Source organism: Schistocerca nitens, chromosome 4 (genome assembly GCF_023898315.1).
Source record: "Schistocerca nitens isolate TAMUIC-IGC-003100 chromosome 4, iqSchNite1.1, whole genome shotgun sequence".
NCBI lineage: Eukaryota > Metazoa > Arthropoda > Insecta > Orthoptera > Acrididae > Schistocerca > Schistocerca nitens.
This window is the reverse complement of record NC_064617.1, coordinates 209,385,336-209,409,222: the sequence shown is the minus strand read 5'-3', so window position 1 is coordinate 209,409,222 and position 23,887 is coordinate 209,385,336.

Sequence of the window (23,887 nt, the reverse complement as noted above, 5' to 3'; positions counted from 1 at the left end):
ATCTGAAAAAGAGGCGTGTCCCTTGTAACAATGTTTCCAATATGAAAACCGGCTTGGAAATAAGTGTGATGAACTTAAACTGAGATTATACTTACTAACAACAAGTATAGAGCAGCAGGTTCAAACATATTAAGCATAATCTCTAGAGAAAAATAATTTATATTATTTCTGTATGTGGGAAAAAGTTATGCCAAAGGGCCAAAGTTGGCTCAGTTTTGATCTTAAAAGTTAATAAACAGGATAAAACGCTTAGGTAACGATACACAGCTTTTCACAGTTGTTCGGCTTCTGCGCCGAACGAATTTGATTCAGAAAACGTTTCTTTCTCTTTAAGAAATCGTAGAATGCTGAACAACTGTATTTCAAACAATTTTCATCATCAGTATTGCTTTCAAACTCTCTACTTTCATTTGACTTTCCTTAGAAGTCCATATCTTATTCATCAAAGAGTAGACACATGCGACTTGTGCATTTGTAATGGGAAGAAATAACATTAATTCCATAATTTAGAAATATTTTCATAAGATATATGGGTGTCAAGTGCTGGACTTTTTCCTACCCAGCATATATTGGTGACAGTTTTTTCTATGCTTCGTTTCTCTTTTTGCTGAGGTGTGACAAATTGCTGAATATTAACACACTCTTGAAACTAGACAGTCATTAATTGTGCAATTTGGTAACACATTTCTAAGAGACTTGTAGCATTTTTGTACCTCCTCCCATGTAGATATATTGTTCAAAAGGCTCTACTTATAGTCTGAAAAGGCATTAACATGATATCCCTCCACTTCTCAGAGTATTGTGCTCATCTATCATAGAATTCACAGACGGTTTTAGTGAACTTAGTAACATTTATATTGCACTCTTGTTCAAGTTTACTTAATGGGCTCCAGAAAGCCGTATCTTTCCAAAGTTAAAACCGAGCTTATAAATTACATGTTTTCTCAGAAAGTATTTGAGCTAGGAAGCTGAAATTTTTACAAGTTATTTATTGGAGTATTGGCTCCAACTTGACATGGGGATTTTTAAAAATTTGAATTCGGTTATAAGAGATTAATTTTTTCTATTGTGATGAAAATACACTTTTTTTGTGCCACTTTTTGTTTATAAGATCAACAGTACTCAGGTTTGTGGAAAAAGCCTAAGTTACATTACACAAAATGGACTGTGTAACATTTCCTGAAAATTTGAAGCAAATTGAATTGGTAGATCCTGAGAAAAAATGTAATTTATACGAAAAAATAAAAACTTTTGGGAATCGAGCGACAAAGTTAGGATTAACTTTCTGCAAACCCCTCCTCCAACTTCTTCTTTGTCCTCCTCCTGTTTACTGTGGCTTGTATTTCTAGGTCATTTACAGCTCTGTCAGCAGCCTGAAGACGTTCCTTATCTAAAGCAAGCATCGTTCGTACCATGTTGAAACCTATCTTCGTTTCCATATCTCGAAATACTTTGCACCCTACATTGTCATTACTGAAAATAGTAACATCATGATACACACTAAGGTGTTCTATTCCAACAAACACAGTCTTGGGGTCTTCACTATACAACTCCTATTTACACTTTCATTGGGTTTTTGGGTTTTTCCATGAACACACTTTTTCAACAGTTCAGCTGCTGCTAAATTTTTGAAAACAGGTTTTATCACTTCTATTAGCGCATCATCCAGACTACGTTTATGAGTGTGCACTTCACCAGTCAGCAATCCCTTGTTGTACTTACACCAATTGTTGTCTCCTTTGAGATACAAGTGATGATGGCGACTTTCATTGGTTGAAAAAGTGTGAAAAAATAGCCGAAACAGCCTTCTTCATTTCATCGACACTGCATATTTTTTGCATAACAGCCATTCCATAAAATTTCTTAATTTTGTCAATTACACTGTCAGTTAACCTTCCCTTCCCATCCAACCCTTTACCATGGCTGAGTTTTTGTGTTTGAAGGAACTTTCAGTTGCCGAAGTCTTGATGCCATTCGTTTTTATATGTGTCCAATACACCCAAATTTCTCAACTACAACATCATCACCACAGGTTCAGTTCTTCAATATGTTTGAAACATTCAGAATGACCATCACCAAGGTAATTCAAATATCTTACTTTATCACATGGAACAGAACGTTGAAATATACTAGCAACACCAGCCACTTCCATTCCTCCACTACTGCCTCTATAGTTAACTGTGCAACTATTTTCAGATGTACCTTTATTGTTTTAGTGGACAGCTACAATATTTAGATATTACTGCTACATCTAAAACTGTCGCTGTATACATACTGGTGCCAGATACTACACCATAAAGAGATGTGAGTCCCCGTTTATGCCAGGTACCATCGAATGCTGCAGTCAAGTCTTGGTTACCACTGTTTTCTATTACTGCCTCTTCCACAGCTTTCTTCATTGATTCTATACAGGTATCTTCTACTTTAGAGCCTATAAATCTATTACAGTTCGTAAACTTGGTTGGGGGATTTCGAAGATACATCATGTCACAGTCAACTCCACCTGCAGTAGCACCCTTACCAACTGTACGCAAGGCATAAACAAAACTAATGTAATTTTGCTACCATTTTCTTCATTTGGAGTTACTGCAACACTGTTCCAAAAGGTGGTCATGTATGAACACTTACCACACTTCAGTTCCATTTCACTGGCAAGTCCTACATGACTTTTTATAGAGAGTTCTAGTGAGACTTCACTACATCGAACACATCTTAACACAGTTTGCAAAAATACCATTGAGAGCTGACGCATCAAATATTTCATTCACATCCGATTCGCCCATAAAACATTCGTACTTTTCACTAACTGAACCAAGCTTCCTCTGTGAAGTACTTTTTTTTCTCACTTTCACTGCAATGGGCAGGTGTACCAACAATGTTAGGTTCACACACTTGGTTATCGTCTTTATTGTTTACGGTAATAACACCTACCTTTGGCTTCCCAAAATTTCTCCTTTTCTTAAAAGCCTTCAGAGGGTTTCTAGTCATTTTGTTTATCCATGATTATCCTTCAATAAAACAGAGACTTCAATGAACAGAATTCATTACGAATATTTTCAGGATTACCAAAGAGCAAATAAACGTGAAACACACGACAATCGAGCGAGAGATGTATATCGAACTACCACAGGTTAGGCACAACACTTATTTTGTAGCATTTACCTTCTCTTGCATCACTAAAATGTACATGATGAGCATATATTCATGAATACAGCATTTCGCAGCATTTAAACAGCCACAGAACATATTTCAAAAATATTTTAGAAATAGTCTTCTGAGCTAAATAAGTTATTTATGAATCGAAAGATGGAAGTCTGTAAATTTTTAAAATACAGAAAAGTAAAAATTGAATATTTCATGATTTTGAACATTTCTGGAGCCCCTTAAAGCACTTTTAATATAAGGTGTGGCATGAATATGGTTTTTCATTTTCCTGTCATATTCATTCTTAAATCACTAAGTGCTTCTCCAGCCTCTACAAATGTAACATGCTATCCTTCAACCATCAATGCTGATTATGTAAAAACATAAGAAATTGAGAGCATGGATTTGATAAAATAAAAGTCTTACATATTTTTGGCATTTTCCTTCACTCCAAAATTATAATTTTAGTGGTCCATACAGTTGCAAAACTCTCTCAACTACTGCCATCAAGACCACCTACCTAATATTGTTGTATCCAAGCAACCGTTTGTTCTCTGTGTCTAAAAAGGTACAGAAATTGATTGTACCTTTCATTGAGACAAATTTTGACTCTCGGAAAGTGTGAAGAGATGGCACACTTTGTTTGCGTAGATGTTTCTCCGCATAGGTTTAGTGAAAGACTTTTTTTTTTTTTTTTTTTTTTTTTTTTTTTACAATGTACCGCTCTGAATTGCGAGTTACCACAACTATGGAAATTACGATCGGGTACAGAATCGAAACAGCACTGGCAATTACCAAGATGGTAGAGGTGTCACATATTTCCCAACCATATTCTATGCATTACATATAAGCAGGAATGCAATGAAAAATAAAAATCGAAATTATCCGGTTATTCCACAAATGATGTGCGCCATATCTTCCTACATTGTGGTATTATAATGAACTATCTTTAGACGACCAAGTAGAAGAGAACTTTCGCATATTTGTGCTGTCTTTCTCAATGTGATGGCGAAGTAGCTCTACACAAGCTATTAAAAGTTTTACTGTCGATCTGCAGAAAGCTGATGTAATTATCAGGTTTTGATTGCAACATTTCTCTAGTAGATGTCTGCTATGCAGGTCACCGTGTCAATCAAGTTTCGGGCCAACCAATGACATTCTGTGTATTCAGTGGTGTAGTGTCACGTATGCATGATGACAACTGAACCGCTGTCAGGCAGTTTCCGCAGGGGTGCTGTGTTATTTATTCCTTCACGTGCGAAATTTGATAGTAACGAGTATGAAGCTTGTCACGAAATATTATTGTGCTCAGGACTATTAGTGCTACCAGTAAAGTGCTTCTGATATTCTACACGTCTCCTGTAATGATATGTTTTGCAAGCTAGTAAATAGACACAGTTATTCATCGATAAAGAATTTAAATCCAGCTCAGTTTCTAGTCTCAGATGGAATACATTATTACAAAGCTCGGTCATTCCACAGTACTCATATCCCGACAAATGGTGAGTAGTGGAACAAAGTGTCACCCCACTCTCCACTGTTACCAGCTGTATCCAAGCTGGCGGCGATGACATCATCCATGATGGCGCCCTGTAGACTTGGCAACAGCACATGACGTCATCCAAGATGGCGGATGTGGCGTCAGCTGATGGCATGAGTACCATTTTCCAAGATGACAGCTTTTGGCGGGAAGTTTGAATTTCGGCAGGAAGATAGGTCAATTGGGCTACCTCCACTAACCTAAACCCCTTCCCTCCCCTCCACCAGAAAATGGTGGGAAGTTCAAATTCTGTCAGGACAATGCAACACATCACTGCTACCTCTACGAACCTAAGGATATGGCGGGAAAATAGGTCACTTGGGCTACCTCCACTAACCTAAGTCATCTGACTGTGACGTCTTCCTAGGAATTAGCGGGAAAACGACTCAAAATGTGCTGGACATAAGTCGTTGTTTTGCATGCAGTCTTTATTTAAAGAAATAGAGGCAGTACTACAATCAAGTGTGTTCACTACAAGCTCCAGAGTCCAACTGACCTGGAACACAGTACTGCGACCAGAGAGTGCTGTCATCCCTTCCATGACGTAATCCAAGATGGCGATCTGGGGTGGAGGAAAATGGCGGGAAAAGGACTCAGCCTGTGGTGGACGTATGTCTTTATTTAAACAATTAGAGGCAGTACCACTATCACATGTGGTCACCATGAGGTCCAGAGTCCAATTGACATAGTACACAGTACTGCTGTCAGAGGGTGCTGTCATCCCTTCCATGACATAATTCCAGATGGCGGTCTGGGGTGGAGGAAAATGGCCGTCATGCTGCTGCCGACAGCATGTGAAATTCACATGTACAGTTAAATTTCTTTCAGTGCTATACTGGCATCACATGTCTATCTACATAAGCGCCAAACCATCCTCTGAGTCACACAAGGGTGTGTTTACCGTTGCTGACGCGATATCTGTGGATACTGACGTCACAGCTGACGCTATAGAAATCTGTTCAACCACTTTCTCTCCATTGCGATCCTATCGAGACATGCGAGACGTGTATAGACTGCGTGTGCGTCACCTTTAGATACTGAGGTCACAGCTCACGCTATAGAAATCTGTTTGACTGTTTTCTCTGCCTTGTGATCTTTATGGGACATACGAGACGCGTCTACCCAGTGCACGTGAAACCCTTGTATGCTGACATCAAAGACCGCGCTGTAGAAATCTTATCGACTGCTTTATCTCCCTTGCAATACTAACGGGACAAGCGAACTGGTCTAGCTCTCGTGCATGAAACCTGTGGATACTGACATCACAGCCTGCACTATAGAAATCTGATCAACTGCTTTCTATCCCTCGCGATCCTAACAGGACCTGTTCATGAAAATAGCCCAGAATAACACCGATTACATTCTTCCTGATGGTCCTAACGAGCCATTACGAGAAATGGTAATATCCACAGTTGCGAAAATACAGTTAATCATAAAAGCATTCTTTTTACTCAGAGAGAGAGAGAGAGGGGCGAGGAGGGGGGGGGGGGAGATAGAGAGAGAGAGAGACAGACTACCTCTTTCAGAAATAGTGACGTTCGCTAAAAGCTTCTCATTGGCTGTACATTCAAATGAAGCCTTCTCACTGGTCGCCTCAGTCTATATAAACCCACAATCAACTTCCATCGTCCTGAGTCCACTGCTGTCTGCCTCGTGCGTTCCATCGTGTCTGTGTGTGTTTACTAGTTATTTTCTCTCCACAAGGTGAAGGGAGGTAGCTGCAGCAACACCTCAGAGTGTAGCGGGAAGTTCTGGAGACAGGATTACCAAGTGAGTAAACAATTTCTATTTTGAGTGTAAATTTTCGTATGTATGTTAAATTTGCATTATTAATTCCATCTCCTCATTACAGTACAACTGCAGAATTTTGTCTTGGAGTGTGAAGAGAGAGAGGAGGGGGCTGGATCACAACAGACTCTGGGTCCAGCCTCCTATGCTGGGTTCATAGCTGGCCCAGAGGATGACTTGGCACTTATTTAGATACATATGTGACGTCAGTATAACAATCGAAGAACTTTAACTGTACACGTGACTTTCACATGCCTTCGGCAGTGGCGTGACCCACCATTTTTCCGCCATCCCGGACCGCCATCTTGGATTACATCATGGGAGGATGACAGCATCCTCTGGAGGTGGTACTGTGTACTAGGTCAATTGGTCTCCGGACCTTGTGCTGAACACACTTGATGTTGGTACTGCCTCTAATTGTTTAAATTAGATTTCCTGCCATTTCCCCCCACCCCAGATCGCCATCTTGGATTGTCATGGAATGGATAACTGCACCCTATGGTGGCGGTACTCTGTACTAGGACTCCGGACACCCTGGTGAACACACTTGATACTGGTACTGCCTCTGTTTAAATAAAGATTGCATAAAAAAAAGACTTACGTACAGCACAGGCTGAGTCCTTTTCCTGCCTATTCCTAGGAAGAAGTGGTGGTCGGATGACTTAGGTTAGTGGGGCTAGCCCAAGTGACCTATTTTCTCGCCATTTTCTTAGCTTAGTAGAGGTATGTTGTATTGTACTGATAGTATTTGAACAGCCCGCCATTTTCTGCGGGGGGGGGGGGGAGGGGAGGGGTTTAGGTTAGTGGAGGTAGCCCAACTGACCTATCTTCCTGCCAAAATTCAAACTTCCCACCAAAAGCCGGCATTCTGGATAACAGTACTCGCATCATCAGCTGACGTCATGGTCGCCATCTTGGATGACGTCATGGGCTGTTGCCAACTCTTCAGGCTGCCATCATGGATGACGTCATCACCTCCATCTTGGATACACCTGGCAACAGTGGAGAGTGGGGTGACACATACTTTGTCCCACTACTATGGTGAACCTAATGTGAACGGAGCTAAACAATGTGAGCTGAAGAAGGCTAAACCACCACTGCATTTACTAGTTCGCGAGATGGCCTGCGAACCAAAGATGTCCAAAGTATCGGTCCGTTTGCCTCCCTTCTGGGCTAACACGCTGGTGCTGTTGTTTCCACAAATGGAAGCAATCCTTTGCTAGGCGAGAATCAAGGCTGACTTGACGAAACTTGCTCTCAACGTGAGCGCAGACATTCAGGCAGTCATTACTGTGTCACCACCAGAAAACTCATACGAGAAACTTAAATCCGAACTAGTCTGGTGAGTTAGAGCATCACAAGAGGCTGAAATGGGGCAGGTACTGAAGCAAGAGAACACGGGTGATCGCAAGCTGTCACAATAATTACGCCAATTACTAAGCAAGGTAGACATGGTAACTGTTCCAGACAAGCTACTAACTACCCTGTGGAGCAGTCGACTACCAGCACAAGTCAAAGCAATCGTGGCATCTCAAACGGAGCAGTCATTGGACGACGTGGCGGTTCTCGCAGATCGCATCTGAGAGGGCATTGCACCTGCTCAGGTTAATGGCACGTAGTAGTAGAGCAGTGGCTGCCACAGTCACACGTGCATATTTGGACTCCTTTGTGTCAAACATGGAGTTGTTATGCATGCATAGTGGCACACTTCTCGAAATGTTAGGGGGCGTTGTCGTTGGATTTCCCAGAGCCATTCAGCATCCAAGGCTACATTGTGTAACATAAAACAACCTACCTGCTAGTATCACCATATGTTTGGTGAACAGGCACAGAAATGTACAAGAACCTGCTGATTCCCAACCGCTAGCAGCAGTCAGCCAGCTGTAGGTGGAACTGATTAAATCACAACACTCTTCATCAGTGAAAGCAGATGCAAACAGAACTACTTAACAAACAGCAGCTCAGACTTGAACATCTTACCTCACACTTCAGTGCATAGTTACAGACCGCTGACAGAATTCTGTTTGTCCACCACTAATAACTCCTCCAACTCTATGTACGGAACACAGTGGATTGAACTAAATTTTTGATGACGCCACCCAGTCATGTGGGATTTCATATTCACGGACATTGTGGAGGCCATTATAGGAGCTGATCTCTTGTCACTTTACCACCTCGTACCTGAGGTGGCCAACACACGGCTGGTCGATAGCGTTATGGACTGACGGCTGTAGGATTCCATCGTGATGCAACTGTGCACACTACCAAGCTGATAAAGGCATATGATGAGGAGTGCACCTCCCTATGAAGATTGTTCCGTGTGTTTACCAGACCTGCAGGTGCACCTATGCAAGTGTCTGACAATACGGTGCAGCATACACAGGGTGAATCAACTAAAACTTGCACCACAAATATTGCGGAAATGGAAAATGCTATTGGTGTGCAGTCTTCACAGAATGGATTGCCAGTCAGGCACCATATTGTTAGGCACTAAAGATATGGTAATAACAGTTAGATGCGTATTTTTTGGGCAAACAGACCCTTTTTAAACGGAATAATGTCTATTGACTTTAGTAGACTAAAATTAGGATAAATAAGAATGTCAGTGGTGTTCGTTGCAGGATTCTAGGGCGAGTCGTTTACGAGACATCGTATTTTGAAAAGTTCCCACACTGACACTTGTATAATACCTGTGCGGCATATACACTATGTGATAAAAAGTATCGGGACACCTGGCTGAAAATGACTTACAAGTTGGTGGAGCCCTCCATTGGTAATGATGGAATAAAATATGGTGTTGGCCCACCCATGATGGCCTTGATGGTAGCTTCCACTCTCGCAGGTATACATTCAATCAGGTGCTGGAAGGTGTCTTGGAGAATGGCAACCCATACTTCATGGAGTGCTGCACTGAGGAGAGGTATCGATGTCAGTTGGTGAGGCCCGACACGACGCCAGCGTTCTATAGGATTCAGGTCAGGACTCTGTGCAGGCCAGTCCATTACAGGGATATTATTATCGTGTAACCACCTGTGCTGTGATAGTGCCACGCAAAACAACAAGGGGTGCAATCCCCCTCCATGAAAAACACGACCACACCTTAACACCATTGCCTCCGAATTTTGCTGTTGGCACTACACACGCTGGCAGGTGACGTTCACCGGGCATTCGCCATACCCACACCCTGCCACCGGATCACCACAGTGTAAACCGTGATTCGTCACTCCATACAACGTTTTTGCACTGTTCAATCGTCCAATTTTTGCGCTCCTTACACCAAGTGAGGCGTCGTTTGGCCTTTACCGGCGTGATGTGTGGTTTATGACCAGCCGCTCGACCATGAAATCCAAGTTTTCTCACCTCCTGCCTGTCATAGTACTTGCAGTGGATCCTGAAACAGTTTGGAATTCCTGTCTGATGGTCTGGTTAGATGTCTGCCTATCTACATCTACATCTACATCTATACTCCGCGAGCCACCTTACGGTGTGTGGCGGAGGGTACTTATTGTACCACTATCTGATCCCCCCTTCCCTGTTCCATTCACGAATTGTGCGTGGGAAGAACGACTGCTTGTAAGTCTCCGTATTTGCTCTAATTTCTCGGATCTTTTCGTTGTGATCATTACGCGAGATATATGTGGGCGGTAGTAATATGTTGCCCATCTCTTCCCGGAATGTGCTCTCTCGTAATTTCGATAATAAACCTCTCCGTATTGCGTAACGCCTTTCTTGAAGTGTCCGCCACTGGAGCTTGTTCAGCATCTCCGTAACGCTCTCGCGCTGACTAAATGTCCCCATGACGAATCGCGCTGCTTTTCGCTGGATCATGTCTATCTCTTCTATTAATCCAACCTGGTAAGGGTCCCATACTGATGAGCAATACTCAAGAATCGGACGAACAAGCGTTTTGTAAGCTACTTCTTTCGTCGATGAGTCACATTTTCTTAGAATTCTTCCTATGAATCTCAACCTGGCGCCTGCTTTTCCCACTATTTGTTTTATGTGATCATTCCACTTCAGATCGCTCCGGATAGTAACTCCTAAGTATTTTACGGTCGTTACCGCTTCCAATGATTTACCACCTATGGCATAATCGTACTGGAATGGATTTCTGCCCCTATGTATGCGCATTATATTACATTTATCTACGTTTAGGGAAAGCTGCCAGCTGTCGCACCATTCATTAATCCTCTGCAGGTCTTCCTGGAGTACGTACGAGTCTTCTGATGTTGCTACTTTCTTGTAGACAACCGTGTCATCTGCAAATAGCCTCACGGAGCTACCGATGTTGTCAACTAAGTCATTTATGTATATTGTAAACAATAAAGGTCCTATCACGCTTCCTTGCGGTACTCCCGAAATTACCTCTACATCTGCAGATTTTGAACCGTTAAGAATGACATGTTGTGTTCTTTCTTCTAGGAAATCCTGAATCCAATCACAAACCTGATCCGATATTCCGTAAGCTCGTATTTTTTTCACTAAACGTAAGTGCGGAACCGTATCAAATGCCTTCCTGAAGTCCAGGAATACGGCATCAATCTGCTCGCCAGTGTCTACGGCACTGTGAATTTCTTGGACAAATAGGGCGAGCTGAGTTTCACATGATCTCTGTTTGCGGAATCCATGTTGGTTATGATGAAGGAGATTTGTATTATCTAAGAACGTCATAATACGAGAACATAAAACATGTTCCATTATTCTACAACAGATTGACGTAAGCGAGATAGGCCTATAATTATTCGCATCTGATTTATGACCCTTCTTGAAAATGGGAACGACCTGCGCTTTCTTCCAGTCGCTAGGTACTTTACGTTCTTCCAGAGATCTACGATAAATTGCTGATAGAAAGGGGGCAAGTTCTTTAGCATAATCACTGTAGAATCTTACGGGTATCTCGTCTGGTCCGGATGCTTTTCCGCTACTAAGTGATAGCAGTTGTTTTTCAATTCCGATATCGTTTATTTCAATATTTTCCATTTTGGCGTCCGTGCGACGGCTGAAGTCAGGGACCGTGTTACGATTTTCCGCAGTGAAACAGTTTCGGAACACTGAATTCAGTATTTCTGCCTTTCTTCGGTCGTCCTCTGTTTCGGTGCCATCGTGGTCAACGAGTGACTGAATAGGGGATTTAGATCCGCTTACCGATTTTACATATGACCAAAACTTTTTAGGGTTCTTGTTTAGATTGTTTGCCAATGTTTTATGTTCGAATTCGTTGAATGCTTCTCTCATTGCTCTCTTTACGCTCTTTTTCGCTTCGTTCAGCTTTTCCTTATCAGCTATGATTCGACTACTCTTAAACCTATGGTGAAGCTTTCTTTGTTTCCGTAGCACCTTTCGTACATGATTGTTATACCACGGTGGATCTTTCCCCTCGCTTTGGACCTTAGTCGGTACGAACTTATCTAAGGCGTACTGGACGATGTTTCTGAATTTTTTCCATTTTTGTTCCACATCCTCTTCCTCAGAAATGAACGTTTGATGGTGGTCACTCAGATATTCTGCGATTTGTGCCCTATCACTCTTGTTAAGCAAATAGATTTTCCTTCCTTTCTTGGCATTTCTTATTACACTTGTAGTCATTGATGCAACCACTGACTTATGATCACTGATACCCTCTTCTACATTCACGGAGTCGAAAAGTTCCGGTCTATTTGTTGCTATGAGGTCTAAAACGTTAGCTTCACGAGTTGGTTCTCTAACTATCTGCTCGAAGTAATTCTCGGACAAGGCAGTCAGGATAATGTCACAAGAGTCTCTGTCCCTGGCTCCAGTTCTGATTGTGTGACTATCCCATTCTATACCTGGTAGATTGAAGTCTCCCCCTATTACAATAGTATGATCACGAAACTTCTTCACGACGTTCTGCAGGTTCTCTCTGAGGCGCTCAACTACTACGGTTGCTGATGCAGGTGGCCTATAGAAGCATCCGACTATCATATCTGACCCACCTTTGATACTTAACTTAACCCAGATTATTTCACATTCGCATTCGCTAATAACTTCACTGGATATTATTGAATTCTTTACTGCTATAAATACTCCTCCACCATTGGCGTTTATCCTATCCTTGCGGTATATATTCCATTCTGTGTCTAGGATTTCGTTACTGTTCACTTCCGGTTTTAACCAACTTTCCGTTCCTAATACTATATGCGCACTATTTCCTTCAATAAGAGATACTAATTCAGGAACCTTGCCCTGGATACTCCTGCAGTTTACCAATATTACGTTAACTTTTCCTGTTTTTGGTCTCTGAGGACGGACGTTCTTTATCAACGATGATAATGTTCTCTCTGGTAAGCCGTCAGGTATTTTATCGTTTCGCCCAAGGGGGGGTCCCTCTAACCTAAAAAACCCCCGTGTGCACGCCACACGTACTCTGCTACCCTAGTAGCTGCTTCCGGTGTGTAGTGCACGCCTGACCTGTCTAGGGGGGCCCTACAGTTCTCCACCCAATAACGGAGGTCGATGAATTTGCAACCATTATAGTCGCAGAGTCGTCTGAGCCTCTGGTTTAGACCCTCCACACGGCTCCAAACCAGAGGACCGCGATCGACTCTGGGCACTATGCTGCAGATATTAAGCTCAGCTTGCACTCCGCGTGCGATGCTGGTTGTCTTCACCAAATGAGCCAGCCGCCGGAAGGAACCAAGGATGGCCTCAGAACCCAAGCGGCAGGCGTCATTCGTTCCGACATGTGCTACTATCTGCAGCCGGTCACACCCAGTGCGTTCAATAGCTGCCGGAAGGGCCTCCTCCACATTACGGACGAGACCCCCCGGCAAGCACACCGAGTGCACACTGGCATTCTTCCCCGACCTACCCGCTATTTTCCTGAGGGGCTCCATAACCCGCCTAACGTTGGAGCTCCCTATAACTAATAGGCCCGCCCTCTGTGACTGTCGGGACCTTGCCGGAGAATCGGCCACTGGCCCAACAGGCGAGGCATCCTGTGGTGGCTCGGAAACGATGTCATCACCACTAGGAAGCACCCCGTACCTGTTGGAAAGGGGTAAGGCAGCCGCCACGCGGCCAGATCCCACCTTCGCCTTTCGGCCAGGCACGCGCGAGCCCACCACTGTCCGCCATTCACCCTGGAGTGATGGCTGACCGGTAAGATGCTCACTGCCGGAAGACGCAGCGACATCAGGGGTTCCATGTGATTCCAAGGCCACCGAAGTAGGCATAGGTCTCACCACAGTTGCCCCAACGCCACTACGAGCCGACGCCTGCGCCTCGAGCTCGATGAGCCTAACAGACAAAGCCTCCACCTGTCCCCGAAGAGTGGCCAATTCTCCTTGCGTCCGCTCACAACAACCACAGTCCCTACACATGACTATGTTTACCCTACTCTATACGGTGACAAATTCCCAAGATAATCTTCTGATGAGCTACTCTGATAATCAAGAAACACTCACTGAAATACGAGACGCGAAAACTACGCTAGGTTTTCCCAGAAAAACTATTTAAAAGCTAAGCGCAGCAAATAAGTACAAAAACACTGTTATTGAAATAAAAGGTTCTACCTAGTAAGCACTCGAACACGCAAGAAATTACAAAAATAAACTAGTAATTACACAGATAACTGAAAATAAGTCGCTGCTGTTTGTAAAATATGTAAGAAGCAAACGGTGTACTCGCCTTAGTAGTAGCAGGAGCTAGCGATGCGCTCTCGCTGACGGTCTAACTGACACATTACGACCCTCTTCAACCGTCGGCGGGCTCTGTCAGTCAACAGACGAGGTCGGCCTGTACGCTTTTGTGCTGTACGTATCCTTTCACGTTTCCCCTTCACTATCACATCGAAAACAGTGGACCTAGGGATGTTTAGGAGTGTGGAAATCTCGCGTATAGTATGACACAAGTGACACTCAGTCACCTGACCACGTTCGAAGTCCGTCAGTTGCGCAGAGCGCCCCATTCTGCTCTCTCACAATGTCTAATGACTACTGAAGTCGCTGATACTGAGTACCTGGCAGTACGTGGAAGCACAGTGCACCTATAGTCTGGGAGACGAGTCTTTGGTATTGACAGCTCGGTAGCGTCTTTCCGTTGCCTAGCGACCGCAGGCAGGCAGCCAATGACGGCCTGACTTTGAGCGGGTAGCAAGGGCCACGTTGCCGCTCTGAAACCCGGTCGCGCGCGCTTATGAAACTTACCAGTGTCTCGCGAGCAGACGCTGCGGTCGTTCGTCGTTTGTCTGAAGTTGAATTCGCAGTTTATTTCGTTTTTGTTGTTTTTAGTGTTTCTTTATGTTTCGTTGTAAACAATGTCTAGTGCGGCGGGTAGTACCAGCCCAACACAAGAAGTGAAACGGAGGAAGAAAAGTGTGCTACACACCCAGGCCCGTGAATTCGTGTGCTCTGTGAGGGATTACTTTGAGAAAGAAAAGGACAAAGGTGGGCCCTTAATTCCTGTTGTTCAGGTTGTGAAGAGAACTGCAGCAGCATTGAAAATAAGTAAGAACACTGTTGTAAAGATAGGGAAAGAACAGTATAGTGTAGATTGTGACGAGAGTGGATCAACAAAGCTGCACACACCAGGAAAGAAGCGACCGAGAAATAAGCAGGTGACAGCTTTGGACGATTTTCAGAAAGACGCTATTCGTCGTCATATATACAGCTAGTATAAGAGAAGGGAACATCCCACTCTATCTAAATTACAGGTGTCGCTTCAGAAAGACGATCTTTTTAAAGGGAGCAAATTTTCATTGCGTACAGTGTTGAAAGACATAGGCTTCAGCTATTCACTGTTTAACGGACGCAAAATATTAATGGAAAGGACAGATGTAGTTGCATGGCGGTGCAGTTCTGCGCAGGATCATGGGTGTGGAATTCGAAAGTATAGTGTGGTTAGATGAAACTTGGGTCGATGCCAGCCATTCTTTACGTAGAGGCTGGAATGATGGAACGCCCGAGGGGACAATGGCAGTGCCTGTTGGCAAAGGAGGGCGTATTATTGTCTTACATGCAGGAACATCGAAAGGTTTTGTGCCAAACTGCTTGAAAATGTTTCGGTCAAAAAAGACGGGAGATTACCATGAAGAAATGAACAGTGTAGTATTTCAAGAATGGTTCGAGACATCGCTTATGACGAATCTGACAAGTCCATCAGTGATTGTTATGGACAATGCGCCTTATCATTCCGTTGTTCACGATAAGGCACCAACCTTGGCAACAAAAAAAGACGATATCATTCAGTGGTTGAAACGGCGAAAAGTAGATTTCAGATAAGATTTAAGGAAGGCGGAACTGCTCGAAATTGTGGCACAAAAGAAACCCCAATTTCCAACATATGTAATTGACGAGATTGCTAAAAGGCACGGGCATGAAATCGTTCGGCTTCCTCCATACCACTGTCACTTCACTGCAATTGAAGGAGTGTGGGCGCAGATAAAAAATTACATTGCTGCAAACAATAAAAAATTCACGATCTCTGAAGTGGAAACTCTCCTTCCAGCAGCTATCAATAAAGTGACAAGCGAGACGTGGGCTAAAATTGTAAACAGCACTGCAAGTGCCATCAGAGAGGCGGCCAAAACCGAAGGGGTTGTGGAAGAATAATCGAAAATTTAATTATACATCTGGGAGAGAGCAGTGATAGTTCGAGTAGTGCTGAGGAAGACAATGTCAAATCAGATTCTGACAGTGATGTGAGTGGTGTTTTTCCATTACAGTAACTACAACGTATTCAGGAATGTAAGGAGAGAGTTTGCTATCGATCTACAACCAGATCATCATATTGTGAGTACTTTCTTCAGATTATAACTCTTAATACACTGACCAATTATTCTGTAGCTTGTAGTAGAACAAATTAATAATGCTAACTAATGTTCAACAACTTGCGAAAATAGTTTTCATTTCAGTTGTGAAGTTTAACAAATAACTTTATTATGTTTCAGCATCTTAGATACTTGTACTAAATAGCTCTTATCAGTTTTCGAGTTAATATATTTCAAGCATCAACTTTAAATAAATTCACGCGTACCAAAACGACTTGTATTTTGTCTCGCTTTTATTTCTGCTGCTAGAGAATGCGTGTAGCAGACAGGGCGCCGCGTGCTGTGAGCCACGTTCGGCAACAGCGCCGTCTGCCCGCCGGAACTGTCAGTACCAATCACTCGTCTCACGGACTATAATATGAAAAAGGTATGTTTTTGGGGGTGTCCGCATACTTCTGATCACATAATGTACTAAAGATCAACATAAGTGTATACACTAGTTAACTAGTTATGTGTATTCTGACCAGTAACGAGACAATTGGCTCTGAGCACTATGGGACTTAACTGCTGAGGTCATCAGGCCCCTAGAACTTAGAACTACTTAAACCTAACTAATCTAAGGACATCACACACATCCATGCCCGAGGCAGGATTCGAACCTGCGACCGTAGCGGTCGTGCGGTTCCAGACTGTAGCGCCTAGAACCGCTCGGCCACACCGGCCGGCAACGAGACAATTGACCACCACAGGTTGTGTTGAAAATGACCACCATCAGCGGCAATACATGCTTCCTGCCTAGTATGGAGCGACTGCTGCACACTTGCCAGCATTTCAGTGAAGATGTTCCAGCGGGCAGCAGTAAAAGTTCGTTTAATATCGTCGGGAGTAGTTGGCATGTCCTTGTAGATGACGTCTTCCAGTTTTCCTCGCAGAAAAAAGTCTACAGGCATCAAATCTGGAGAACGGGCTGGTCAAGGTACAGGTCCTCTGTGTCCAATCCAACGATTTAAAAACAGTTCGTGAAGACATGCTGTAGTACTTCGTGCACTATTGGCTGGACAGCCACCATATTTGTACCACATGTTCCTCCTAGTCTTCATAGGAATGTCTTCTTGCATCCGTGGAAGATCGTCTGTAAGGATGCTGCAACACGTTTGCATATTCAGTGTTCTTTCTACGAAAAACGACCCTGTACGCTGATGGTTCACCGTCCTACTCAATTTTTACAATTCTTGGACACAGATGTTCCACCTGACGAAGCTAATGGGGATTGTCAACAAACCAATTGTGCATATTTCGGCTGTTTACCTGGACATGATTGGTAAATGTGGCTTCATCACTAAACAAGATACATGATACGTCTGGATTGTCATGTCTTAGTGCCCTTGTACAGAAGTTAACACGATTCTCATAGTCGTGTCCATATAGCTCCTGATGGAGAGAGATGTCATAGGGGTAGAATTTACGTTGATGGAGAATGCATAGGACACTTGCCTCATTCATGTCACTTGGAAGCTAACGTGGGGATCAACTGCAACAGCAGCAAGAACATTAATTTCCCTCTATTCTGTCGTTAGATGTTTCCTTCTGTTATCTTGTCCAGGTGTTACAGTACCACTTTCACGTAACTGATAGAAGAGGTTGACAAATAACAGCCGAGATGGTTGACGTCTATTAGTATTTCTTACCGCAATACCGTACAAGAATGAACTACATTCTTCCTATACTCTCCATATACAATCACTAAGTCAGCACCTTCTGCATTGGTAAATCCCCTCGTCCACTCACGACCTACTGCTAGGACTGTCACATATTAACTGACTAGCACCTCACAATGCACTCACGGAACACACAATCACACTTTAAGCAAACATACGAGTAATAACATTGTACCAAGTAACTACGCAGGTTGAGTGGCACAAACAAGTGTCAGTGTGAAAACTTTTTCAAAATGCTATATCTCGTAAACGACTCGCCCTATAATCCTGCAACAAACACTACTGACATTCGAATTAACCCCACTTTTAGTTTGTTAATGTCAAGAGGCATTGTTCCATTTATAAAATGTGTGTTTGCACAAAAAATACACTTTCAAAGAATTATTACAATCTGTGTATTGGATAACAATACGAATCCCAGATTACCAATACATTCTGTGAAAACGGCACATCTGTATCACTTTCCATTCCTGAAATATTTGTGCTGGAAGTTTTAACTGATTCAGCCTGTAGGAACTACAGATGGTCTGCCGATATCCTGCAGACCTAGGCACTTGGCATCCGACCACCTGGCCATTGCCAAGGCTGAATTTGAGACAATGTTCGAGAAGGTATAATCCATCTGTCATGTAGCCAGTGACAATTTGTGTATTTGGCTAACGTGTATCAACACAACTAGCATCTTAAAGAGGTATTTAAGCAGCAGTACATGTTTGACCAACCCGAATCACATTCCTAGACCACTGGGTATCTGCTACAGGCTCCCCACCGTTAATATACAAGGTGGAAGCCATTCTGCAGGTACCAAGTCCGACCACAATTAGATAATTACACCATCTGCGAGGGATGGTAAAACTTTTACTGCAACCATCTACGGCACTCAGCGGAGCTGCAGGCACCATTAAATGCGGCACTTACCGCTCTGAAGGGCAGAGGCAGTACCCTAGTGCAGTGGTCTGAGAAGATGTGCTCTGCTTTGGAAGCCGCAAAGCAGGGTATGGCGAACACAGCACTTCACGCACACCTCAGTTTTGATGCACACTTGGCGTTGGTGGTAGACTCAAGCCAAACGCCTATCGGTGGGACGCTGCAGCAGTTGTCAGATGTTTCGTGGCTACCACTTTCGTACATCTCGCAGAAATTGTCACCATTACACCAAAAGAGGGGCATATATGCCCATGAACTCCTGGCCGCTTACTAGATAGTTAAATAACTCCGGTCACGGACTGAAGCGAGAGAATTCACGTTTTAGATGAACCCCAAGCCGCTAATATACACCTTCAGGCGTAACACCAACAACTGCACTCCTATGCAATATGACAATCTAGAGTTTAAATGCGATTGCAGGCTTTCTTAAGGTAGTCCAGTAACGAACTCTTCTCGGGTGATCAGCCGAGTGGTGGCGTCGTCGCAACGTTTCGATGAGTTTCGTACCTCTCATCTTTAGGCGAGGTGTTGGCGTGCTCCTCCTTGCTCTCTATGACTGACAGCCTCCCAGAGATTGCCTAAAATGTGGAGCCTTTGTCATTTGACATCTACTCCAAATTACAATGACTAGGGAAAAGACTGAACTTGCCTGAGCAAGGCAGGATTGAATAAGTGGTTGTACGAGTGGGACTTGCGATTTTTCTTCTTAGTCCTCGCTCTTGGCACCACACCCATGATGCATTGCCAATCCCGGGGCGTGAAGATGGGATGAGAATTGATCAGGGCTAGGTCTTCCTTGGAAACGATGTTGTGCAGGTTTGCGGCTGCCCAACAAAAATCGTATGGTTGGTGGGGAAGAGAGGGTCTGAGAGCATCGAGAGGGGTAAAGGGGTATGGAAGGTTGAGGTACAGCAGGTACGTACCACCTCGCAGTGACTTCGCTAACAAGACCGTCACCATCTTCGCTGCTGTAGGTGGTCGCGTTTGGAAGCCTCTTCTTCAACCGTAGCAACGACAGCAACGACTTGTGCTGCTTCTTCGCCCTCTTCTTCCAGCTGCTGTGCCTCCTCCTCTGTCTCCTCGACCACCTCTCCAGCAACCTGCGTTTCAGCGTCGGCTAGGGAGGCCGTCGTCTGGGTTTCCGCATCTATCCCTTTCCTGGTGAGGGTCGGCACTTCTCCTTTGCGAGTCGCGAGAGTCAAGGCTTCCGTCAATTGGCACATCTGACTGCGCACCTCTTCCAGTTCCGCCCTCAGGGCCGCCCTCTCCTCCACCATGGCGGATCTGAGCGCAGCGACGGCATCGTCTGTGGCTTTCTGTAATGATTCACGAAAACTATCGTAGTCGTTTTCTTCTTCTTCGCGGCGGCACGGCCCGCTTCCCCTTCTTGGATAGGGGGCGGGGCGGCCGCTTTGTCTTGTTGGGCCATCTCTTCAGGTTTAGTGGCCCCAGTCTTCTTGTTCTCCTTGCTCCAATTCTTGATATAGCTACAACGACGACGATTTACAGGATGTGCGCCACCACAGTTGACGCACTTCGGAGCAGTATCTCGCGGCTTATTGCAGTCGCGTGTATCGTGTGCCTTTGCACATTTCATGCATGCGACCATGTTGCCACTGGACTTTACTACATGGCCTAGAAGTTGGCAGTTGTAGCACTGCTGCATCTTCTTCTTCTTCTCGCTCTTCTTTCCGCTTCGCACTTCATCAGCCAGATGCTCCAGTAGGACGGCGAGAAGGCGGAATCTTGACTTCCCCTTGGCTTCGTCTCCCTTGCCTCCGCCAGCCACTGCTGCTCTCATCTAATACTTTCCCCTCTTTGGGGAAGCCTGTGGGCGAATTTGTAGCCTTGCGGCTTTTACTTCTCTGTGTACTTGTGTGTGTAAATTTATCTGTGATTTTTTTTTGTGTGTCTGTGAAATGTGATGAATGTTCTGTATGTGTCTGGTACTTGCCTGAGGTTGGCAAGATGATTGTTATTTTGGAGGCGGGAAGAGGATTAGGATTTGGATATAGGGATGTTCTCTTCGACTTAGTCGTCGAAGATCGTCATAGGGCGTTTGTGCTTGTCGCGGGACATGTCATACCGACCTAAGGAGTGGATGAGATTATTTCCACATCTGGAAGAGCTCTCGTAGAAAGCCCTTGCCAGATCTTGGAATCTTTCTTTGAGGAGTGGGATTTCGGCAGCGGCGTGCAGATCATCAGTGGGGAACCCAATAGGTAGGTGCAGTGCCCTCCTGAGGGCGTGATTTTGCAGCCTCTGGAGGTGGTCCAGATGCTGCTTTGCCGCGTATCCCAAGACGGGGCATGCATATTCGATTACCGTCCAGATCAGGGCCTGTTACACATTTACTGCTAGTGGGTAGGGAAGGGAGCTGGTTGAGTTCAGGATTGGGTATAGGATGGACATTCTGCCGCAGACCTTTCTGTGGACCTCGTCTATGTGGGGTTTCCACGTAAGGCGAGAGTCCAAGGGTACGCCAAGGTACTTGGAGGTTCTGCGTCAGGAGAGCTGGGTTCATTTTAGGTGAAGATGGAGGGGGGCGTTGAGGAGGTTCGCGCCTTCGAGCCTGCGGGTAATCAGCATTGCCTGTGTCTTTTCAGAGTTGATTGTGATACGCCAGCGACGGGGCCAAGTTTCTGTGTCACCTAAAACCCTTTGTAGCCTATGGATGACCAGGTCCTTGTTCGCATTTCTTGTGTAGAAGGCTGTGTCGTCTGCGTACTGTGGAGTGTGCACCAGGGGGGCCTTTGGTGTGTCCGCAGTGTACAGACTGTACAAAACAAGCCCCAGGACCGACCCCTGTGGCACCCCAGCACGAATACGCCTTTTGGTGGAGGTGGCAGTTTCTACTTTGACAGAGAATAGAGGGTCTTTCCCTGGTTTGTGAATCGCGACCACTTCCGCATGTTTCCAGCAAGCTGTAAACTCGCGGGATTGAGTAATCTCGTTGAGGACGTTCGCGAGGTGTGTGATCGCCGTGGGTGGGAGATTTTTGACTAACTGATTGGTGATACTGTCGTGTCCTGGCACCTTTTTTGTGGGGACTGACCTAATTACTTTTGCCACGTCCTCGGGGGCGAAAAGTGTGGGTTCGTCCTCTGGGTCCTCCTCAGCATTGAGGAGGACAGCCAGTTGACGACTGACTACCTCTTCATGCTCTTCATCCTGGGGGTCTACCTCTTGGAACTGCTTCTCGAAGGAGTCGGCGAGAGCGTTGGCCTTCTCAGCATGGCTGTAGGCCAGACCCCGCTCGCTGTGCAGTGGCGGCATCCTAGCGCGTGTTTTTGTGAACTGTTTGGTTGCTTAGTATGAAGGCTTTCACGACCGGATGACATATCTTCTGGTAAACCTTCCGGGATGTAAGGTCGTGGTCCATGAAACTCTTCAGCTCCTAACGTTTCGTCCAGAGCTGCGCTGGACATCTTCAGAGGGGTGTTTCTCCTCCGGTGAGTCTTGCAGTCGGCAAGACTCACCGGAGGAGAAACACCCCTCTGGAGATGTCCAGCGCAGCTCTGGACGAAACGTTAGGAGCTGAAGAGTTTCATGGACCACGACCTTACATCCCGGAAGGTTTACCAGAAGATATGTTTGGTTGCTTGCCATAGTGTATGACCGTCTACTTTGAGAGCTGTGAGGCGGCTTTGCCTTTGCTGGTTTCTGTGCCCATTGAGCGCTACCCTCAGTTCTCTCTGTAGACGATTGAGCAGCCTCCTGGTGGCCTGATTTCTGGTGATCTTCCACTCTTTTGCCACTCTGTTCTTATGTCGAATTTGAGCTAGCAAGTGATCCGCGAGCTGTATTTGCGGCGGTGGGCCATCCCTTTGTGGAGGCAGGCCCGACGTTTTAGACATAGCTCTCACTAGGAGGACCGCAGGGTTTGTGGCCGGAAGGAAAATCAACAGAATGTCCTCCGACCACAACCCAGTGATTCTAGAGGTCGATGAGGGAGAATGGGTAGGACTCCCACGGTACCAGACGTCTTACAAACGTACAGACAGTGAGCGATACCGAGAAACCGTCGCATCTGATATCGCTCCCGCTCCGCCACCTACTGCCGAAACAGTAGAACAAGCGCTACAAGACTTAACAGGCACCATCTTGGAGGCAGCGGCCAGCCATGTGCTCCACATATGTATATAGTTACTTGACCGCTGTCCTCTTCTGCAGGCGGACCAATCACGCGCCTCCAGAAACGGGTGCCGAGCGGCGCGGCCGGTAGTGGGGGATCACGGAGCGGCCGTTGGTGGGAGATGACGGCGGTGCTGTGATCCGGGCGTCAACTCCTGGTCGCTGTCCATTTTGTCCGCGGACGCCGCCATCTTCATAGCAGAGCGTTACTGACGTACATTCTCAACTGTGAAATCCCACGCTGCGCTACGTTGAAATCCGCTATCCTGGTTGACCAGATTGTTAGGCAGACGTCCCAGAATCCGCTAGCACTGCATATCTTCTTCGTTTCCTCAATGTTGAAGGTGTGCCCCTTGTTAACGCAATGCTCTGCTCCCGCAGACTTGCTTATTTGTCCTATGCGCACGTTTCTGATGTGCTCCGTACAGCACTGTGATACACACTGTTGTGTTTGTCTCATGTACTGCCTTCCACATTCGCACTCAATGCTGTAGATGCCTGGTGTCTGTAAGCCTAAAGGGACTTTGGTCGACAAGACGACGCCACCACTCAGCTGACCACACGAGAAGAGTTCATCACATCTGGAGATTATAAGCCAGTTCACTACGAACATTAGACATACTGTATGGTGGCTATAATTTCGCACCTTACAAGCACTCATCTACATACTTTGCCGTGATTTACAACCAGAATTAGGTATCATTTGGTAGGTTGTACATCGTGTATATGAATATTTAAAGAAGACTGACATTGTCACGTATACCTTGTAAATAATTGCTAACGCTTATTATCAAACTGGCGTAATGAATAATTGCTTATAGAGGTTGGAAAGCCAGTGGAAATGAAATGGCAGGCGTAACTCAAGTCCTAGGTTGGAAAGCCCGCACAGGTGTGTTGGTCCTGCTTCAC